This window comes from Coloeus monedula (genome assembly GCF_965178545.1).
Source record: "Coloeus monedula genome assembly, chromosome: W".
NCBI lineage: Eukaryota > Metazoa > Chordata > Aves > Passeriformes > Corvidae > Coloeus > Coloeus monedula.
In genome coordinates, this window is record NC_138821.1 from 15,359,928 (window position 1) to 15,378,840 (window position 18,913).

Genomic DNA, 18,913 nt, shown 5'->3' on the forward strand with positions numbered 1-18,913 from the left:
TTCTGGGCATAGGCGGCAATATGGGATACACATCATAAGGTCACCCCAAGACACCCAGTCAGGACAGGACCAGAAGTGAAGAACATGCTCTACTCCATAGCTGGGAACAATGGTCTGTCCTGGAGCCTCTGGCAGAAAGTGTCTGGTGAAACTTGGGGTCGACCACTGGAATTCTGGAGCTGAATCTACAGAGGGTCTGAAGCCAACTACACTCCCACAGAGAAGGAAATCTTGGCCGCCTATGAAGGAGACCAAGCTGCATCATAGGTAATCAGCACTGAAGCACAGTTGCTTCTGGCACCCCGACTACCGGTGCTGGGGTGGATGTTCAAGGGAAAGGTTCCTTCCACACATCACACCACCGACACCACATGGAGCAAATGGATTGCTCTCATCACACAGCGTGCCCATATTGGAAACCTGAATCGCCCTGGGATTCTGGAAATTATAATGAACTGGCCTGAAGGTGAGACTTTTGGATTATCTTCTGAAGAAGAGGAAGAGCAAGTGACTCGTGCTGAGGAAGCCCCACCATATAATGAGCTACCGGAGACTGAAAGACGTTATGCCCTCTTCACTGATGGTTCCTGCCAAATTGTCGGCGCTAACCGCAAGTGGAAAGCTGCAGTATGGAGCCCCACATGACGAGTTGCAGAAGCTACCGAGGGAGAAGGTGGATCGAGTCAGGTTGCAGAGCTTAAAGACGTCCAGCTGGCTTTGGATATTGCTGAACGAGAGAAGTGGCCGAGGCTCTACCTCTACACCGACTCGTGGATGGTAGCTAATGCTCTGTGGGGATGGCTGGATCACTGGAGAAAGGCCAACTGGCAGCGCAGAGGGAAATAGGACATAGCCGCTCGAGTAAAGAAGCTGACCGTGAAGGTTCGACAGGAGGATGCGCATGTACCCAAGAGTTGGGGTAATGAAGAGCATGGGGGGACCAGTGGGCCCGGCCCAGGCCCTGCTCGGGCCAGGCCGGGCCGGGCCACGGCCATCCTGGAGCCGATGGGCCCTGTTCCACCCGTGGAACTCCCCCCCCCCCCCCCGCCCAGCAGGGCTGTGGGCAGCCAGAGCGGCTCGGCTTTCCCCCCCTCTCCACTGCGGCCAAGGCCAAGATTTCAGCTAAAGCTGCACTGCTGTCCGGCAGAGGTCATATGACTCACAGCGATAAGCAACATTCCAGCTGCAAGGCCTAGGTGAGATTAACCCTTTTAGTGCTGTGAAGAGCTGAAAACCTGAGGGAAGAGAAAGAGGAGATGCTTAAAGCTGAAATTCTGTTGTGAAGCTATGATATATCAGAGTATCCCGTTGTAATTTCATTAAGATATGGGGGGTGGAGTGTTCAACTTGTGCTTGTTAGCAAAAGCACCTGCGCTGGGATAGGCAGATGCTAACACACCTATAATTTCATGAGAAGTTTGGACAGGGAGAGATGGAAGCGATGAGGACTTTTGCTCCAAATGGGAAAGGAGAAAACCTCAGTTCCTAGAGATGCTCCCAGAGATAGTCCTAAAGATGAAGATGAGGAAGACCCTTTGCTCCCAGGGAAGGAGAAGGGCCTCTGTTCTTAAAGATGAAATGCTCCCAGAGGTGGGTGAAGAGAATTTTGTTTCTGAACGGCTCAACCTTAAAATTGTACCCCAAAAACCTTCAAGAGTGGACCCTTGAAAGCAGTTGTGGGAAAAGCTGCAAGTTGGGGGAAGGGACTCACATACGAGCAGAGAGACTCCTCCTCTTCCTAAATGGACTGAACAAAGTTATTATGGAAGTGGTAAACAGACTGAACATCTCAAGGGTTGTCTTTTACATTGTCACTGGGAGAAGGGAGGAAGGTGGGGGGAGGAGAAGGGTTCTGAAGGTGTGGTATAATTTTTTTTTCTTCTTTTAGGTCTGTTAATAAACTTCTTATTATTCTTTCAAGTTTGGTGCCTGCTTTGCGTTTCTCCTAATTCTTATCTCACAGAAGATAAACAGTAATGAGTATTTTGGACCAAACCACTACACCCTTGCAGATGCTACACACACTGATACTATGTGCATCTCTATGACAACTCCTAATGATCCTTTTCGCATGTGCCTGGTAGGGGTACCCATTGACAGGAAACACTTTGGTACGCTGTATAATGAAAGCATGCAGCAAAACTGCATGGCCCCAGGTATATTGCAGCCTATGTGGTGGTGCCAGGAGCCCTGGCGGAAGACCGCAGGACAGGATGAGACATGGTATAAAGATCTGAGAAGGATGCATGACTTTCCAGCTTTGCCCTGGCAGCCACAAGAACTAGATACCCTAGGGACTTTGTGCTCTTTGCTATGCTTTTACATTGATGGTATGTTTGGTGTTTATATGAACAGTGTTAACTTTGATGTCTCCCCTAAAAATATTTTCAGCAATGCTTCCTTGTGGTGTAATTGGACCTTGGAAAGTCAACTGACATCTGGCATCAGCGCTGTTGCTCTCCCCTCGGACTTGTTTTTAATATGCGGGGAGAGCGTCTGGAAAGGTATACCAGGCAAAGCTGTTGGCAGGCCTTGCACCATTGACCAACTAACCTTGTTTCATCCAAATTGGCTGCTCTAATTGTTGCAGCACAGCATCGCGTTAGGCGCAGCACACAGGTTCTTAACGAGAAGTGCGATCCGACGGTAACTTTCTGGAACACTGCAGAGCATATCTCTGCCAGTTTAGTACCAGCAATTGGTACTGCTCATGCTTTGGCTTCTTTAAACAAGCTTGGCTGCTGGCTTGCAAAGGAAGCTAATGCCACTAGTGCCGCTCTTTCAGCTATGCTAATGGACGTTAAATTGGTGCAACATGCAACACTGCAAAACAGGGTGGCCATTGACTTCTTGCTGTTGGCTCAAGGCCATGGATGCGAAGATTTTGACAGCATGTGCTGCATGAACATAAGTGATCATTCAGAGTCTATTCATAAGAGTATCAGTAATCTGAAGCAGCTCATTAAACAGTTACAGCAACATAATGAGGGTGATTGGTGGGGGGTGTCTTCATGGCTCAACAACCTCGGCTTCAGCTTTGGGTCATGGTTTAAATGCTTAGCAATGTATGGCATAGTTATCCTTGGTGTGTTCTTAACGATTATGAGATGTATCCCATGTATTTTATCTTGTGTGCAACAAATGATCAATAATAGTCTTAATAAGATAATGGCCATACCGGCACAGACAGTTTTAGCTGTGCAACACTTAAAAAACAAAGAAGGGGGAAGTGTGACCAATAGATAAAGCTTTATAAAGGGAAGGCCTGGAAAAATCATGGCTCCGGCCTGTTACTTAGCCTAAGTAGAAATGGACTGTGGGAGAATGACTCAGCTAGAATAGAGGAAGTGAGGCTTGCTGCATGAATGCCTCGTGCCCGCACCATGGTGTATGGTGGTTGGTTAAATTGGGTTTGTTGTGCCTTAAAACTATGTAAACTGACAACCGACTAAAGGCATAAAAAGGCTGGGTTTTTTGTAAATAAGGTTCCTCCTTTGCACCTGCCTGGGGACTCCTCTCTGTTCCATATCGTTACAACCCTCCAGTCCCTTCTGTGTTGAGATAAAGTCAACTTCTTTGCAACAGCTGTGGTCAGTTACACCCCACATTATTCTCTGAGTTTCATGGGCACATCCCCTTGCCCAGCTCCTCTGAATCTTCTTCTGTTGTAGGGGTTTATTGGTTAGTCATAGTGTTGGAGAAGTCAAGGGAGACAAGTATATGAGGAGCTTTACCTACTATGAAATGTATTTTTCGTTATTGCATTGAAGACAAGGTGGTTACCTACAATGGACTGTCCCTGGAATTTAAACATAAAAGAAAGCAGAAGAGACACAAAGTAAAATATATAGTCTTGCAAAGGCTAGTTGATTCTCACTGCTTGTTATTACCTTCTTTTGGAATCACACCATGAATTCCTTACCTACAGAGTAGCCACTTCTGTAGTAGGGCATCTTGCCCCCCACAAGAGCTTCTCTGTTGCTTGTTAACTGGTGGAAATGATGCCTTAGGCTTTAACATTTATATTTTTCAAATTCTGTACTGCTTGGTGTGTGACTTTGAAGTTTCTTCTAGCCTGTTAATTTCTGCTCTCTCATGCTAGGTAGACATAACAAAGCCTCTCTGGCCCTGCTTTCCAAAGACACCAAGACTGTCTGTCATAGGTTAGCAAGCATAGTCCCGGAAGGGACGTCCTTGCTAAGGGGTGCTTACAGTTTCCTCTGGGACCTGATAGAACCTATCAGCTGGCCAGTTTGAATATGGACAATTCTCTAAGCCACTTAAAGTTGTGAACACCTCTGTGATCCACATTTAAGAATAGGCAAACTCCCCCTCCAAGCTCTCTCTCGTTTCCGGCGCTGGGACAGGTGGCTGCTGGCCCCGTGTGGGGGCCAGTGGGCCTGGCCAGGCCCTGCTTGGGCCAGGCCGGGCCGGGCCACGGCCATCCTGGAGCCATGGACCTGTTCCAGCCATGGAACCCCCCCCACTGCCTTGCCGTGGGCAGCTCTCCCCCCTCTCCACTACGATAAGAAAAATTCAACATTCCAGCTGCAAGGCTGCAAGGCCGAGGTGAGATTAACCCTTTTACTGCTGTGAAGAGCTGAAAACCTGAGGGAAGAGAGAGAGGAGATGCTTAAAGCTGAAATTCTGTTGTGAAGCTATGATATATCAGAGTATCCTGTTGTAATTTCATGAAGATATGGGGGGTGGAGTGTTCAACTCTTAAGCAAAAGCACCTGCGCCGAGATAGGCAGATGCTGACGCAGCTGTAATTTCATGAGAAGTTTGGACAGGGAGAGATGGACCAGATGAGGACTTTTGCTCCAAACGGGAAAGGAGAAAACCTCAGTCCCTAGAGATGAACCAGATGAGGACTTTTGCTCCAAACGGGAAAGGAGAAAACCTCAGTACCTAGAGATGCTCCCAGAGATAGTCTTAACGATGAAGATGATGAAGACCCTTTGCTCCCAGGGAAGGAGAAGGGCCTCTGTTTTTGTTTCTGAACGGCTCAACCTTAAAATTGTACCCCAAGAAACTTCAAGAGTGAACCCTCGAAAGCAGTTGCGGGAAAAGCTGCAAGTCGGGGGAAAGGACTCACACGCAGGCAGAGAGACTCCTCTTCCTAAATGGACTGAACAATATTTGGAAGTGGGCGGCTGTCTCGTTGTGATAATGTTTTCATAGCATGAGCAAGAAGAGACTTCTCTTTCTAAATGGACTAAACAAGGTTATTATGGAAGTGGTAAACAGACTGAACATCTTAAGGGTTGTTTTTTCACATTGTCAGTGGGAGAAGGGAGGAAGGTGGGGGGAGGAGGAGAGTTCTGAAGGTGGTATAATTTTTTTTCTTCCCTCTTTTAGAGTTGTTAATAAACTTCTTTATATTCTTTCAAGTTTGGTGCCTGCTTTGCATTTCTCCTAATTCTTATCTCACAGCAGATAAACAGTAATGAGTATTTTGGACCAAACCACTACACTAAATTGGTGTTTCTGCCTGGTTGCAAACCGAACCCGCGACACTGTCCTAGGCCAAAAGTATAAACCTAATAGCCATTGGGGAGGGGTAAGCTGTGGGGAAAACTGAAGCTTTAATTGGAGAATTAACCCTGCTATGCAAATGAACCAAACCTATAAAAGAGTGAAGAACTTGTGACCTGGGGTCCATCTTGGGGTCCATTTTGAGAATAGCTTTAGGCTCCACAGGGTGCACCTTTGAAGGTCTTTCAAATAAATACCTCTTTTATTCCCTTACTCATGTCTAGTGTCTGTTTCTAGAAGGCCTCTCAAAGCATCAAAATAACTCAAACAGGACAAGCTGTCTTGTAGTGAGTTATTTTGGTGCCATGGGATTAACACCCTGTAGTGGTTTGACCTTGGCTGGGTGTCAGGTGCCTACTAAGTTGCTCTATCACTCCCCAGTGGGACAAGGGAGAGAAAAGATGGAAAAAAACTTGTAGGTTGAGATAAGGCAGTTTACTAAAGCAAAGGAAAAAAACAAGCAAAAGTTTGCTCACGCATAAGCAAAGGGAAAAAAAAATTAATCTCTACTTCCCATCAGTGAGTGATGTTCAGACACTTCCTGGGAAGCAGGGCTACAGCACGTGTAATGGTTGCTTGGAGGGCAAACATTGTAGATTAACAAATGCTCCCTGTTTCTCCTCTCACCCCTAGCTTTTATATCTGAGCTGACGTCATATGGTATGGAATATCCCTTTGGCTAATTTGGGTCAGGTGGCCTGGTTGTGTCCCTGTAGTGGGTTGAGTTCGAAACCGGGCGGAAACACCAATTAAGTGTAGTGGTTTTGGTTCAAAATATTCATTACTTACTTATTTTCCTTCTGTGACATAAGAATTAGGAGAAAACAAAGCAGGCACAAACCTTAAACAGTTGCAGTACAATGAAAGAGTTTTATCACTAATAGAATTAAAAGTAAAGAGAAATAACAAGAAATTAAAGCAAATCCCCCCCCCCCTTCCAGCACTTCTCTCCTTTTACCCAACTCGCACAAAGGATAACAGAACATGGGATGTTAGTCAGTGTTGCAGTTCTTGAAAAGTCTGTCCCATGCTTAAGGAAAAAAGGGTTTTCTTCAGTTGCACGTGGTTCCCAAACTGCCACTAACAGCAGACCCGCCCGGAAACAATCAATCTGCTGTGGTGTAAAACATCTCTCCCATGAAAAATCTCACAGTTCCTTCACACTGCAAGACATGGGCCATCACATGGGGTTATTAATCTTTTTAAGGATAAGTTATTTTGACCTGCACACAAAGGCTTTCTTTGCCACAAGTCTCTAAAAGCCTCTCACTGCTTCTATATAGCCTGGCATAGGCACTCTTCACAATCTTCACAGGCCACATGTGGATTCTCCATCCCCCCATGTACTTCAAATGGATTAAAGAGACAAACAGTTTGTGGTATTACAGTTTCTTACCACGGCATGCAAGAAGTTTTTTTTAAGCTACGCGCGAGAATCGCGGCACCGCCCTCTTCTCCCATCGCCATTTTCAGCTTCGTCTCACATGACTCACTTTCTCTTCTCTCTGACTCTGAAGCCGCCATGTTGAAGAGTGTTCTTGTTCAGGCTTTATGGTGGAGAAAGCCTCGCTCCCTCTGTGCTGCTGGCTGCATGGTGTCTTCTTCAGCTCAGCACGAAGTGTGCTGGCTGCAGAAAGGAGGCTACGCCAGCTCCCGTTGACTCCGCCGGCTCTGCATGGAGAGGAGAAGGACCCGCCTGTCCCCAGAAGCCGCGCTGGATGGGTTTAGCTGTGTGGCAGTCCATGGATGGTTTTAGCTGCCTGCGGCTCTGGGACAGTCCCCCCCAGCGACCCAGGGTCTGTGCCGCAGTGTTGGGAAAGGGGGTGAATCAGGGGGATGGGAAGCAGGAGAATTAGTTTGTTAGGAACAATGCATCCAGCTTGGTCAGCATACCAGGGCAAGAAGAAAAGATAAGAGACCACTGATAAGGGCAGAGGGAGTCTCAGACAGACATCCTGCGCTCAACCCCAAACTAGCTCAAACCAGTCTCGAAGCTTAAACCCAGGCCAGGGGTACAAAAGAGCATGCGTAGGGAAGAAAGGTGAAAAGTTCAGGATGAGGAAGACTCCTGACTTCATCAAAAAGACCCTCGGAAGACCCCTACCAAAGCCACCAAACCACACTGCGCAAGCGCAACGCGGATGTAAATGACTTTTGGGTTCATTATAATACGAAGCGAGGCTGGGTGGGGCTAGGTGATGAATATGTATAGGCGTGTTGTGAAACTTAATGAATATGGAACTTGTAACCCGATAAATACCGAGCTGAATGCAGCTGTCGGCACGCATGGCTTTGGAGGAGTGATCCCCTGTGCGTCCCAGCTGGAAATAAACATACCTACTTTACTACTTCTTTAGTAGTGGAGTTCTGGCCGCTCTTCATTTGGCGAGCAGCCAGGAGAAACTGTCCGGCTGCAGGATCGGCTGAGGAGCGGACATCCTAGGTGCGCCCCAGGGCTTTCCTGGAGGATCTCCGCCCCTCGGCTCGCTCACTTCGACGGACAGACAACGACCTGGAACTGCGGATAAACGGTATGTTTTGCATTTAGGTTGCCTGTAAGTCGTACGCGTGGCCAGGGCTGCTGGTAAGCCGCGAGGAGACGTGCCGCGTTCAGCCCAGTCCCTGTGAGGGTAAAGGTGGGGCTTGCAAGCAATCAGCTACCGGAGCCAGCAAGGGGGAATCGCCGACCGATAGAGCAGCCACTAGCGATCCTGGGAGCGGATCGGGTGATTCCAAGGGGGGTTCCCACCGGAACTTGTTACCGTGTCGGAAAATACAAGCAGGACCCTGAAACTGTTACAAGCGAGTGTTGCGAACATTTTTGCTACTAGTAGCTGGTTTGAATGCTGTTGTGTTGCTTATGTCTATGTGGATATTGGTTGTTGACAGACTGCTTTTATGTGTGTAGATGTGTATTAGGTCGCCTATTCGTTTGTAAATCGGGAGCGTGCATGTTGCCGTGTGTCGTTTGAGAGTGTGATACTGAGACATTTGTTTGGGGGAGTGCTTGCTTGTTGAATTTAGAATCGTGGCTGGGAGAACCTCTGCAGAAGGATTAGTAGCAGAGAATTTAGAGTTTGAAAGAGTACGTGGAATAACTTGTTTTTGTGGATGTGTCAGAACCTTTTATTCAACGGGAGGATGGCAAGTCGCATGGGTATTAATACAGTGTAAAGTTTGTACGAGGAGGTGATACTGCCCTTCTGCCAGACGGCAGAGCCTGTGTTCTCAGTGCTATTAAGCTGATTTTGAGCCTGAAATTTTAAAGGTTGTGTGTGGGAAATCGCATTTGGTACCTGAGATTTAGGAATTTCGGGAAGAAATTGGGAAAGAACTGAGAGAGTGTGTGGAAAAAGGGGATTTCAAGCAGCAGCAAGGCAGGCTTGGCAGAAGGCACAAGAGAATTTATAAAGAGTAACTTATACACTATACAGGTGACCCGGAGGGGGTGGCACAGTATGAGAACCAGACAAAGTAAAGAAATCCCCAGAGCAAGCCCACTGGGCTGTATTCTGGTACATTGGAAGGAGATAGTTAGGAGCTGGAGGCACAGAAAATAAAAGAACCCTTATAAAATATTGTACCCAGTGGTGGCCACTATATAAATTAGAAAATGAAGCCAAATGGCCATCTAATGGAACTTTAGATTATAATACGTTGCTACAGTTAATGCTGTTTCTGAGGCGGGAAGGTAAATGGGAAGAAGTTTCCTACGCTGACGCATTTTTTTCTCTCCGAAAACACCCTGAATGGCAGAGAGATTGTGGAATCAAACCCCCCAGTGATCCTATGGTGTTAGCTCTGGAAAAAGAAAATAATAAGGGCCGAAGAAGAATTAAACAATGCTGTTCGTCATGCAGTATAGGTCAAAGATGCACAAGGTCAGACAAAGTCTATCAAGCAGCAGCTCAGGGACAAGATGATGATGAATTAACTGATTTGCTTAAGCCTCCCCTTAGGAGACAGGAAGAGGATGCGGACTCGGAAGGAACACCAACGCCAACCTCCTCTCCCCCGGGCAGTCCTGTCTCGTCCCAAACCAGGAAACAGGTACTGATGGCACCTCTGAGAGAGGCAGTGGCACCTGATGGGGATACAATGTTAATTAGAGTACCTTTCTCTACTGCTGACCTAGATGCATGGTATAACGTTGCCAAAAATTACCGAAGTGATCCAGCAGGCACTGCTGAGCGCTTGCGACTTATAATTAAACAGCATAATCCAGATTGGGCTGATATACAATTATTATTGGATGGACTAACAGAGACAGAAAGACAGCTAGTTTTGAAAACAGCTCGAGACTTGGCAGAGGACTATTATAAAACACAACAATTAGATGTAAAAGATTACTTCCCACTCCAGGAACCACACTGGAACCCGAATAGAACAGCTGAATTAAAGAAATTAAAAGGTTATCAAGAATAGATAGCAAAAGGGGTGGAAAGAGCTATTCCCAAGACCCTAAACTGGTCAGCTTTGTACGCAATAAGACAGGGTCCTTCCGAGTCACCATCCAAATTCCTAGATCATCTGAGGGATGCAATGCGCCGTAACACATCGCTGGATCCTGAGACTGAGGTAGGGGTACAACAGCTGGTATCTTTGTTTCTAGGACAACCCACAGGAGATATCAGACGTAAATTGCAGAAACTTCAGGGGCCAGAAGGGAGGAACCTGAAAACTCTATTGGATGCAGCTTGGAGGGTATTCAGTAATCGAGAAGAAGGTTACAAGCAAGGGATGAGGAAATTAGTAGCAGTAATAAAAGAAGGAAATAGAGAAAAGCTTAGACAAGGACCCCCCCGACGAGGACCTCCCAGACAAGGCCCACCCCGGCTAGGTAGAGACCAATGCGCAATTTGTGAGAGGTTTGGTCATTGGAAAAAACGAGTGCCCAGAAAGAAGACAAGAAGACCACCAGAACAAGGGAAACCGAGGAAGGGGGAGGGTGGTTGCACACGTGAAAGAAGATTGAAGAGAACCGGGGGATTCCACCCTAGCAGATCCACTGGTTATAATGAAGCTAGGGGACAAGGAAAAAGAAATAGAATTTTTGGTGGATACAGGGGCAACATATTCAGTTTTAAATAAAGCTTTAATGCCTGTGGGGAATGACTATATTGTGGTACATGGAGCAACTGGCCAATCTGAAAAAGCTTATTTTTTTAAACCATTAAAATATAAAATTGGGAAACAATAGGGTGTTCACAAGTTTTTATATTTACCCAATTCTCCAAAGGCTCTCTTGGGAAGAGATTTATTAGAACAATTACAAGCAACCATTATTTTTAGGAATGGGGAAGTTATTCTGGAGGTAAACGACCAACAGTATGTAGAAATACTGAGCCTAATATTAACAACCAAAGACCCTGTAGAGGAAATCAGGGAAGAGATAATGGAGCAAGTGTTCCCAGGAGTCTGGGCCACAGATGTACCTGGAAGAGCCAAAAATGCAACCCCAATACAGATCAAACTCAAAGAAGGGAGACAACCAGTTAGAATTAAACAGTACCCCCTTAAAAGGGAAGACAGGGAAGGAATTGGCCCGATAATTAAAAAATTCTTGCAGTTGGGATTACTAAAAGAGTGCCAGTCTGATTTCAATACTCCTATCTTGCCTGTCCGTAAACCTGATGGGTCTTACCGGGTGGTACAGGATTTACGGGCTGTTAACAAGATAACTGAGGACCTCTATCCTGTGGTGGCAAACCCTTACACTCTGTTAACATGCTTAACACCAGAGCTAACTTGGTTTACCATTTTAGATCTAAAAGATGCCTTCTTTTGCCTCCCTCTCCATGAAGCCAGCCAGAAAATTTTTGCATTCGAATGGGAAAGCCCTAAGAGTGGGCGCAAAACCCAGCTCACATGGATGGTGTTGCCTCAGGGATTTAAGAACAGCCCCACCCTGTTTGGAGAACAGCTCGCAAAAGACATAGAGTCCTGGGAAGCCCCACCAGGAGAAGGGAAGCTATTGCAGTACGTGGATGATCTCCTAATAGCTACCCGAACAGAGGAAGCTTGCACAGCCTGGACGGTAAGCCTTTTAAACTTCCTGGGACTCCAAGAGTACAGGGTATCCAAGAAAAAGGCTCAGGTGGTGAAACAAAAAGTGATCTATCTGGGCTATGAAGTCAGTGCTGGGCAACGAACTTTGGGGCAAGATCGCAAAGAAGCAATATGCCAAACCCCGAAACCCCAGACAGTGAAAGAGTTACGGACTTTTCTGGGGATGACAGGGTGGTGCAGACTGTGGATTTACAATTATGGGCTGCTCGTGAAACCACTATATGAACTCATTACAAAGGAAAGCAGAGATCTCCAGTGGGCAAAGGAGGCCACACGGGCCTTCAGCCAGCTGAAGAATGCCCTCATGTCAGCTCCAGCTCTAGGACTTCCAGACGTGAGTAAGCCATTTTTTCTATTTTCCCATGAGAAGCAAGGGATCGCCCTGGGAATACTAGCACAGGACCTGGGCCCATACCGATGGGCAGTTGCCTATTTCTCTAAGCAGCTAGATGCAGCAGCCAAAGGATGGCCTGGGTGCCTCAGAGCTGTTGCAGCAGTCGTGCTAAACATCCAGGAAGCACGCAAATTCACCTTGGGCCAGAGAATGACTGTGCTGGTGTCCCACACGGTGTCCGCGGTGCTGGAAGTGAAAGGTGGGCACTGGCTCTCCCCACAACAGTTCCTGAAATATCAAGCCATCATGGTAGAACAAGATGATGTAGAAATAGTGGTAACTAACATTGTCAACCCAGCTTCCTTTCTCAGCGGAAATCAAGGGGAACCGGTACGCCATGATTGCCTGGAGACTATCGAAGCTACCTACTCCAGCCGCCCGGATCTAAAGGATACCCCTTTAGACAACACAGAGACCTGGTTTACTGATGGGAGCAGCTACGTCATCAGTGGAAAGCAGCATGCTGGGTATGCAGTTACCACCTGCCGCGAGGTGATAGAATCTGGACCCCTGCCAACAAACACCTCTGCACAGAAGGCTGAAATAATCGCCCTAACCCGTGCCTTAGAGATGGCAAAAGGAAAGAAAATAAACATCTATACAGACTCAAGGTATGCCTTTGGAGTTGTGCACGCACACGGGGCCATTTGGAAAGAAAGAGGACTGTTAAATTCGCATGGAAAGAACATCAAACATGCACAAGAAATAATGCAGCTGTTAGAAGCAGTCCAGCTACCTGAGAAGGTAGCAATCATGCACATAAGGGAGCATCAAAAGGTGAGCTCAGAATTGGAAGAAGGAAATGAACTGGCGAACAGAGAGGCAAAAGAGGCAGCAAAAGGTGAGGTAACAATAACTGGAGCCTTGATCCCAGATGGACAACTTTCCCTAGAGGGTAAGCCAACATATAATAAAAAAGACAGGAAATTGATTAAAGATGAAAGGGGAACATTTAACCAAGAGGGATGGGCTATCAATGCAGAAGGAAAAGTAGTTATTCCCTCTCATTTGCTATGGGCCGTAGTTAGAGAGGAACACCAGAAAACACACTGGGGAACAAATGCCTTATATAACTACTTAATTGGGAAAATTATCGCTAGAAACTTATATGAAACTGTTGTGCAAGTAACTCGACAGTGCAACCTTTGCCTCCAGACTAACCCCAGAAACACCCCCAAACCAAAAATGGGCCAGATTGGGAGAGGTCATGGGCCTGGACAGCAGTGGCAAATTGATTTCACAGAACTTCCAAGAAAAGGGGGGTACCAATATTTATTAGTGCTAACAGATACTTTTTCAGGATGGCCAGAAGCTTTTCCTACCAGGACCGCTAAGGCTCGAGAAGTAACCAAGGTGTTACTACAAGAAATAATACCGCGCTTCGGAGTTCCAGCCACAATGTCCTCATATAGGGGACTACATTTTATTTCAAGGGTGGTACAACAAACCAGCCGACATTTAGGCATAGACTGGGAACTCCACACTCCATACCATCCCCAGTCAAGTGGCCAAGTAGAGAAAATGAATCATTTGATTAAACAGCAAATTGTGAGATTAGGGCAAGAAGCTAACCTACCCTGGCCCCAATCTCTTCCACTTGCATTGTTACGAATTCGGACCAAGCCCAGAATTAAGGAAAAGTTAACTCCCTTTGAAATACTCTATGGGAGACCATAGGGGTACAGAGAGAAATATCTACCCAAATAGGGGAAGAGACGCTAACCACCTACATGATTGCCTTAGATAAACAGCTTAGAGAAATTGGAAAACATGTGGCTAGAACCCGAGGTTTGGACGGTCCTGTACATAACATTCAGCCTGGAGATTATGTATATGTTAAGTCTCTTACAGAAAAGACTCTGGAACCACAGTGGGAAGGACCATTCCAGGTGCTCCTCACCACTTACACCGCGATTAAGATCAGAGAACAGAGTGCCTGGATTCACCATACCCGAGTAAAGAAGGCTCCAGAGGCCCCTTGGAAAGTGACCCCTGGGGATGATGAACTGAAATTGAAGTTCACCCGAACAAAATGAAAATGTCAGGGTGGCACGCAAGTATAACCCAGAAAATTGTTTTTCTCACAGTTATAATTGTAACCTTCAGCTGGGAAGTTATTCATAGGAGAGAGGACATATGGTCCCAAGCCTTTATGCGGGTTACTGGACTCATAGGGAGATATTCTGATATAAAAGATTTAAACCTGTTGACTATAGTCGTGCACGGAAACCAAGTGTATACAAAGCAAGAATGGAAAAAACAAAGAACTTGGCAGCTCCGAGGGACTGTAGGAGAAAAAATCAAGATAGGATGCCGAATGGTTAATGGGACTACTCATAGAAAAGCAACCCAAATCAGTGTCTCAACTACTCCTACAGACAAACACCGTGAGATCTGTAGTTATTCAAGTGAAGCAGATTGTTGGTATAATTTTACATTGGTACAGACTGTGGAAGTGGTTTGTCTTTGGGGCCAAGACAGCAATGGACTCTCATTCAAATTCCAGATAAATGCCATGGCTAGGCCTACTACCCACTCTGACAATCAGATCCAAACCCAGGTCACATTACTTAAGTCTGAGCCAAAAGTTTATGAGATTGGCCCTTATGTAGTGAGGAACACAGGCCAGCAATTACTGCTGTTTAATCCAGAATGGTCTCTTAAGCATGTAGAACTACTAATGCAAATTAACATTTCTGAAATCCAACCAGCCTGCTCCCCTTTAATTCAAACATCCCTTGAAGGGTGGACAGCCTGGCTGCAGAAGCAAACAGCCCTCAAAGGCAGAATGCGGAGAGACCTGACTGGCATGCTGGGAACAGGACTGGGAGTCATAAATGGGATTGATTCAGAGATACTGATGAACAAACTGGCCACAGCGACCAGTGATCTGACCAAATTAAAACAGCCCCTACAATCCTCCCTCTTAGCATTAGGAAACAGCCAGTGGCAAGTCTCAAAAATACTCCCAGACCTAGCAAAACTCAGCAACCTGGACCACGAACTGATATTAAACACACTTGGCACAGCTCAAGACAACGTCTCATTAGCCCTTAGCTGCATACAAGCTCAATTATAGATGCAGTCCACAGCTTCCTTAATCATAAGAGAAGGTAATGAAGGTGTATTTCCTATTGAAATCCGAGAGGCTGTTTGGAACAATGCTACTAAATTAGAAAGAAAGCTCCAGTCCTGGTGGACCTTGGTAAATTTCACCTATGACCCAATGACTAACATAGCTACTGCCTTCGTGCTTACAATACGGAATGCCACAGTTTATGTAATTCATCCTATTGTTGCATTGGGACTAAACCATAAAGGGACAGTTTTTTACCCCTCTGAACATAGAGTATGGGCTCGGATGGTAGGAGAAAAATGGCAAACAGTGAATTTAGAATCTTGCATCACACGGGAACAACAAGGATTTATCTGTGAAAGTAATACACTTGATGCCAGAGACATATGTCTTGATGCAGAACAAGGCATTTGTCACTTTGAGATCCACCCAGACACTTCACCAAAAACTGTACTTGTCAAGGCTGTGTATGCTTAAGAACTATCTGCACTTCTATGATAATAGATGACAATGTTATTAATGTAACTGCCATGAATCACTCTAATTTTTGTATTTGTAATTTTGCCAAAATTGTTGGGTGTGACTTTTCGTATTTAGCACCAGTTGTGTCTCATCAATTAATAAGGTCTAACTACACCATTTACCATAAATTGCTACCCACACCTATTGGGATGGACCTAACATTAGTACAGCAATTAGTGAAACATCAGGACCTAATGGAGATTTTGAGAGAAATCCAAAGAAATGGGGAAAAGACCTTAATCACCGTCCATTATGACACACAAGAAATCAGCAGAATCTTGCAAAGAGTAAAACAAGACGCAAGCCATAACTGGTGGGACTCGCTTTTCGGGTGGTCACCTACCGCAACAAGCATCCTAAATACGTTATGTCACCCCATCATTGTCTTACTAACCTTGGTTAGTGTCTGCCTCGTGCTGTCTATCACGTTACTAATTTGGAACTATAGAGCACTCAAAAGGTTATCAGTTCTAACTACTTTGTCAAACGCACACGGAAAAACATTAAGGGATGCCTACCAAAAAAATTCATTAGAAAAAGAATTTAAGTATTAGTAAAAGGATTTACTAACTTTTTAGAAAAGGGGGGACTGAATCAGGGGGATGGGAAGCAGGAGAATTAGTTTGTTAGGAACAATACATCCAGTTTGGTCAGCATACCAGGGCAGGAAGAAAAGATAAGAGACCACTGATAAGGGCAGAGGGAGTCTCAGACAGACATCCTGCGCTCAACCCCAAACTAGCTCAAACCAGTCTCGAAGCTTAAACCCAGGCCAGGGGTACAAAAGAGCATGCGTAGGGAAGAAAGGTGAAAAGTTCAGGATGAGGAAGACTCCTGACTTCATCAAAAAGACCCTCGGAAGACCCCTACCAAAGCCACCAAACCACACTGCGCAAGCGCAACGCGGATGTAAATGACTTTTGGGTTCATTATAATACGAAGCGAGGCTGGGCGGGGCTAGGTGATGAATATGTATAGGCGTGTTGTGAAACTTAATGAATATGGAACTTGTAACCCGATAAATACCGAGCTGAATGCAGCTGTCGGCACGCATGGCTTTGGAGGAGTGATCCCCCGTGCGTCCCAGCTGGAAATAAACATACCTACTTTACTACTTCTTTAGTAGTGGAGTTCTGTCCGCTCTTCAGGGGGAAGGGGCAGTGGCCCCGTCCCGGCGGGGTCTGGAGGCTCGGAGCCCCCCCACCTTCCAGCAGGCGAGCTCGGACAAAAGGGCAATCCCGCCTTTCCGTGCGGTTTAAATATGTAAATTGTGAGAAGCGTCATTAGTCTAAAAGACTGTCCATCAACTCAGGTTCAACCCACTACAGTCCCCTCCCAGGATCTTTCCCACTCCAAGCCCCTTGATAGGGGAAAGAATATTAGAGGGACAGCACTGCTCAGCAGTAGCCAAAACACTGGTCTGTTATCAACACCCTTCCAGCTACCAGTGCAAAGCACAGCAATGTGAGGGCTGCTAAGGAAAAATGAACTCTATCTCAGTCAGACCCAATACACACCCCCAGCTGACAATAAACATCTTGCTGTGGAAGTGAGATAAGCTGGATTTCTGACTGGCAGACACCTCACTTTACAAACTATAAAAGCTACACCAACTTTCACAAAGCAGGAAATCTTCTGTACATTCCATGGAAATGTGTGGAGTTTCTCCCCAAAGCGGGGCCACCTGCTGTGGTTACTCCTCTGGAGGTTGAGTGAAAGGACTCTGTGTACACTATTGTCATTTCGGTGGTAAGTTACATTTGACTTTTAATCAATACTATTTCTTTTGCTAGCTTTAATATAGGTACCTTGACATTGTGCACTGTTTTATGTAATCTACTAGTAGTTCTTTTAGTTTTATACTGTATAGTAACTCTGATTAAGACCTTTTGTCTGTTATCTCCTGTCTGTTCAATAAATAGCTCATTTTATAAATAGACCTGATCTGCCGTCCTTAGAACTTGCATGCCAGAGTGATTTCTTAAATTTAAGCTGTTGCCAAAATTCTGAGGCTAAGGCAGGGCTTGTGTCTTGGGGTGATTTTATGAAAATACTGTATTTCCCTATAATCTGCTTTATGCCCAGAAATGGGTCCCATAGCTTTAAGCTGGGTCCAGGAGAGGGGGGAGAGAAGCCAGGCAAATTCTTCAGCGCAGTTTGTGTTCAAGGACTCACACACACTCCCCCGCGTTCTCACCGCTGCAGAGCCGAGAGAGCACCTTCCTGCTTTTAGCCAGCCTGTCAGCTGAGGCAAGAAATTTTCCCAGGACTGCATACCAAAATCCTCCAGAACTTCTTCTTCTTCTGGAACTGTTCGGCTTAGCTGTGATCTGAGAACCAGATCATCGGACCCTGTGGACTGGCAGGGAGGCTGCGGGGACACCACATCCCAGCCTTGGGCCTCAGGAGGGGCCAAGCCAGCTACAGACAGAACTCTAAATCCACCAGCTTTCTCTGCATCGAGGAGGTTTATTATCTAACATTACTCATTTGTTTCCTGTGCCTTGCCAGCACTCTGCTTGTTAAATAAATAGTTTTTTTCACTTTCATCCGAGAAATTCCTTTTGTATCGGTGGGGGAGGGAGAGCTGAAACCTGTCTTCTGGGGAGGAGACCTTCCTTCCAGAGCGTTTCCCCCTAAACTTGTCTCAAACCGAGACAGCTTGTCTGAAGCTCCCACTTATTCCATGACAATTTCTCAGAATTCCATTCATTTCTGTATGTCTGCATGTGGAGTAGGATATTGCTCAGTATGTAAAAATGCCAGATCATAAAGCCTTTAAACAGATAAAGAAACCTGAGCAAAAAGGTTCAACACCAGAAAGTATTCAAGCAAAGAAATGTCAATCTATTCTTTTTAATACTCTTTGTCAGTTGTTTTATGGTAGTGTTATGTGAAACAAGAAGAAAAGATCACCAAGAAAACTGCTACATTCATAGATATTGTTTTGATTTGGTCTGGTTTTCTAAGCTACATTCAGTTACTGGTGCTGAGCTTGTGTCATGATCCGGTTATTAAAGTTATTAGAAATGCCTCTGCCTGAATTAAGGTGCAAACAAGACCATATGCCAATGTCAATAGTATGGGTTTTATTTGATAATAAATATGAGAGAGAGAGAAAGAAAGAGAAAATAGTGGGGGGGGGGGACACAGAAGGAGACAGAGACAGAATAAAGAAAGTATCACCATCTGTGGATCCCAACAATGTTCTGTTGATCCCCTACAGCTGGTCTTGGTGGTGAAATTCCCCCTGAAAAGCATAGAATCCAATGGGTTAATATATGCTCAGGCTAGGTAGGAAAACCCAGGCATCC

The 18,913-nt window shown here is 45.7% G+C and overlaps 1 protein-coding gene across 8 annotated transcripts in view; it reads right to left on the minus strand.

The window, feature by feature from the left end:
• The window catches only part of LOC309584648 (creatine kinase S-type, mitochondrial), a 166,162-nt gene that overhangs the window by 39,729 nt on the left and 107,520 nt on the right, over nt 1-18,913 (minus strand). For 3 of the 8 annotated variants that reach the window (XR_014227253.1, XR_014227254.1, XM_082300800.1), the window contains one exon: nt 18,674-18,849. The exons of the other annotated variants lie outside the window; for them this stretch is intronic. The gene's annotated coding sequence lies outside the window, so the exon portion shown is untranslated. Of the gene's footprint in view, nt 1-18,673; nt 18,850-18,913 lie in introns of those variants that run through there. 8 annotated transcript variants of the gene reach the window in all.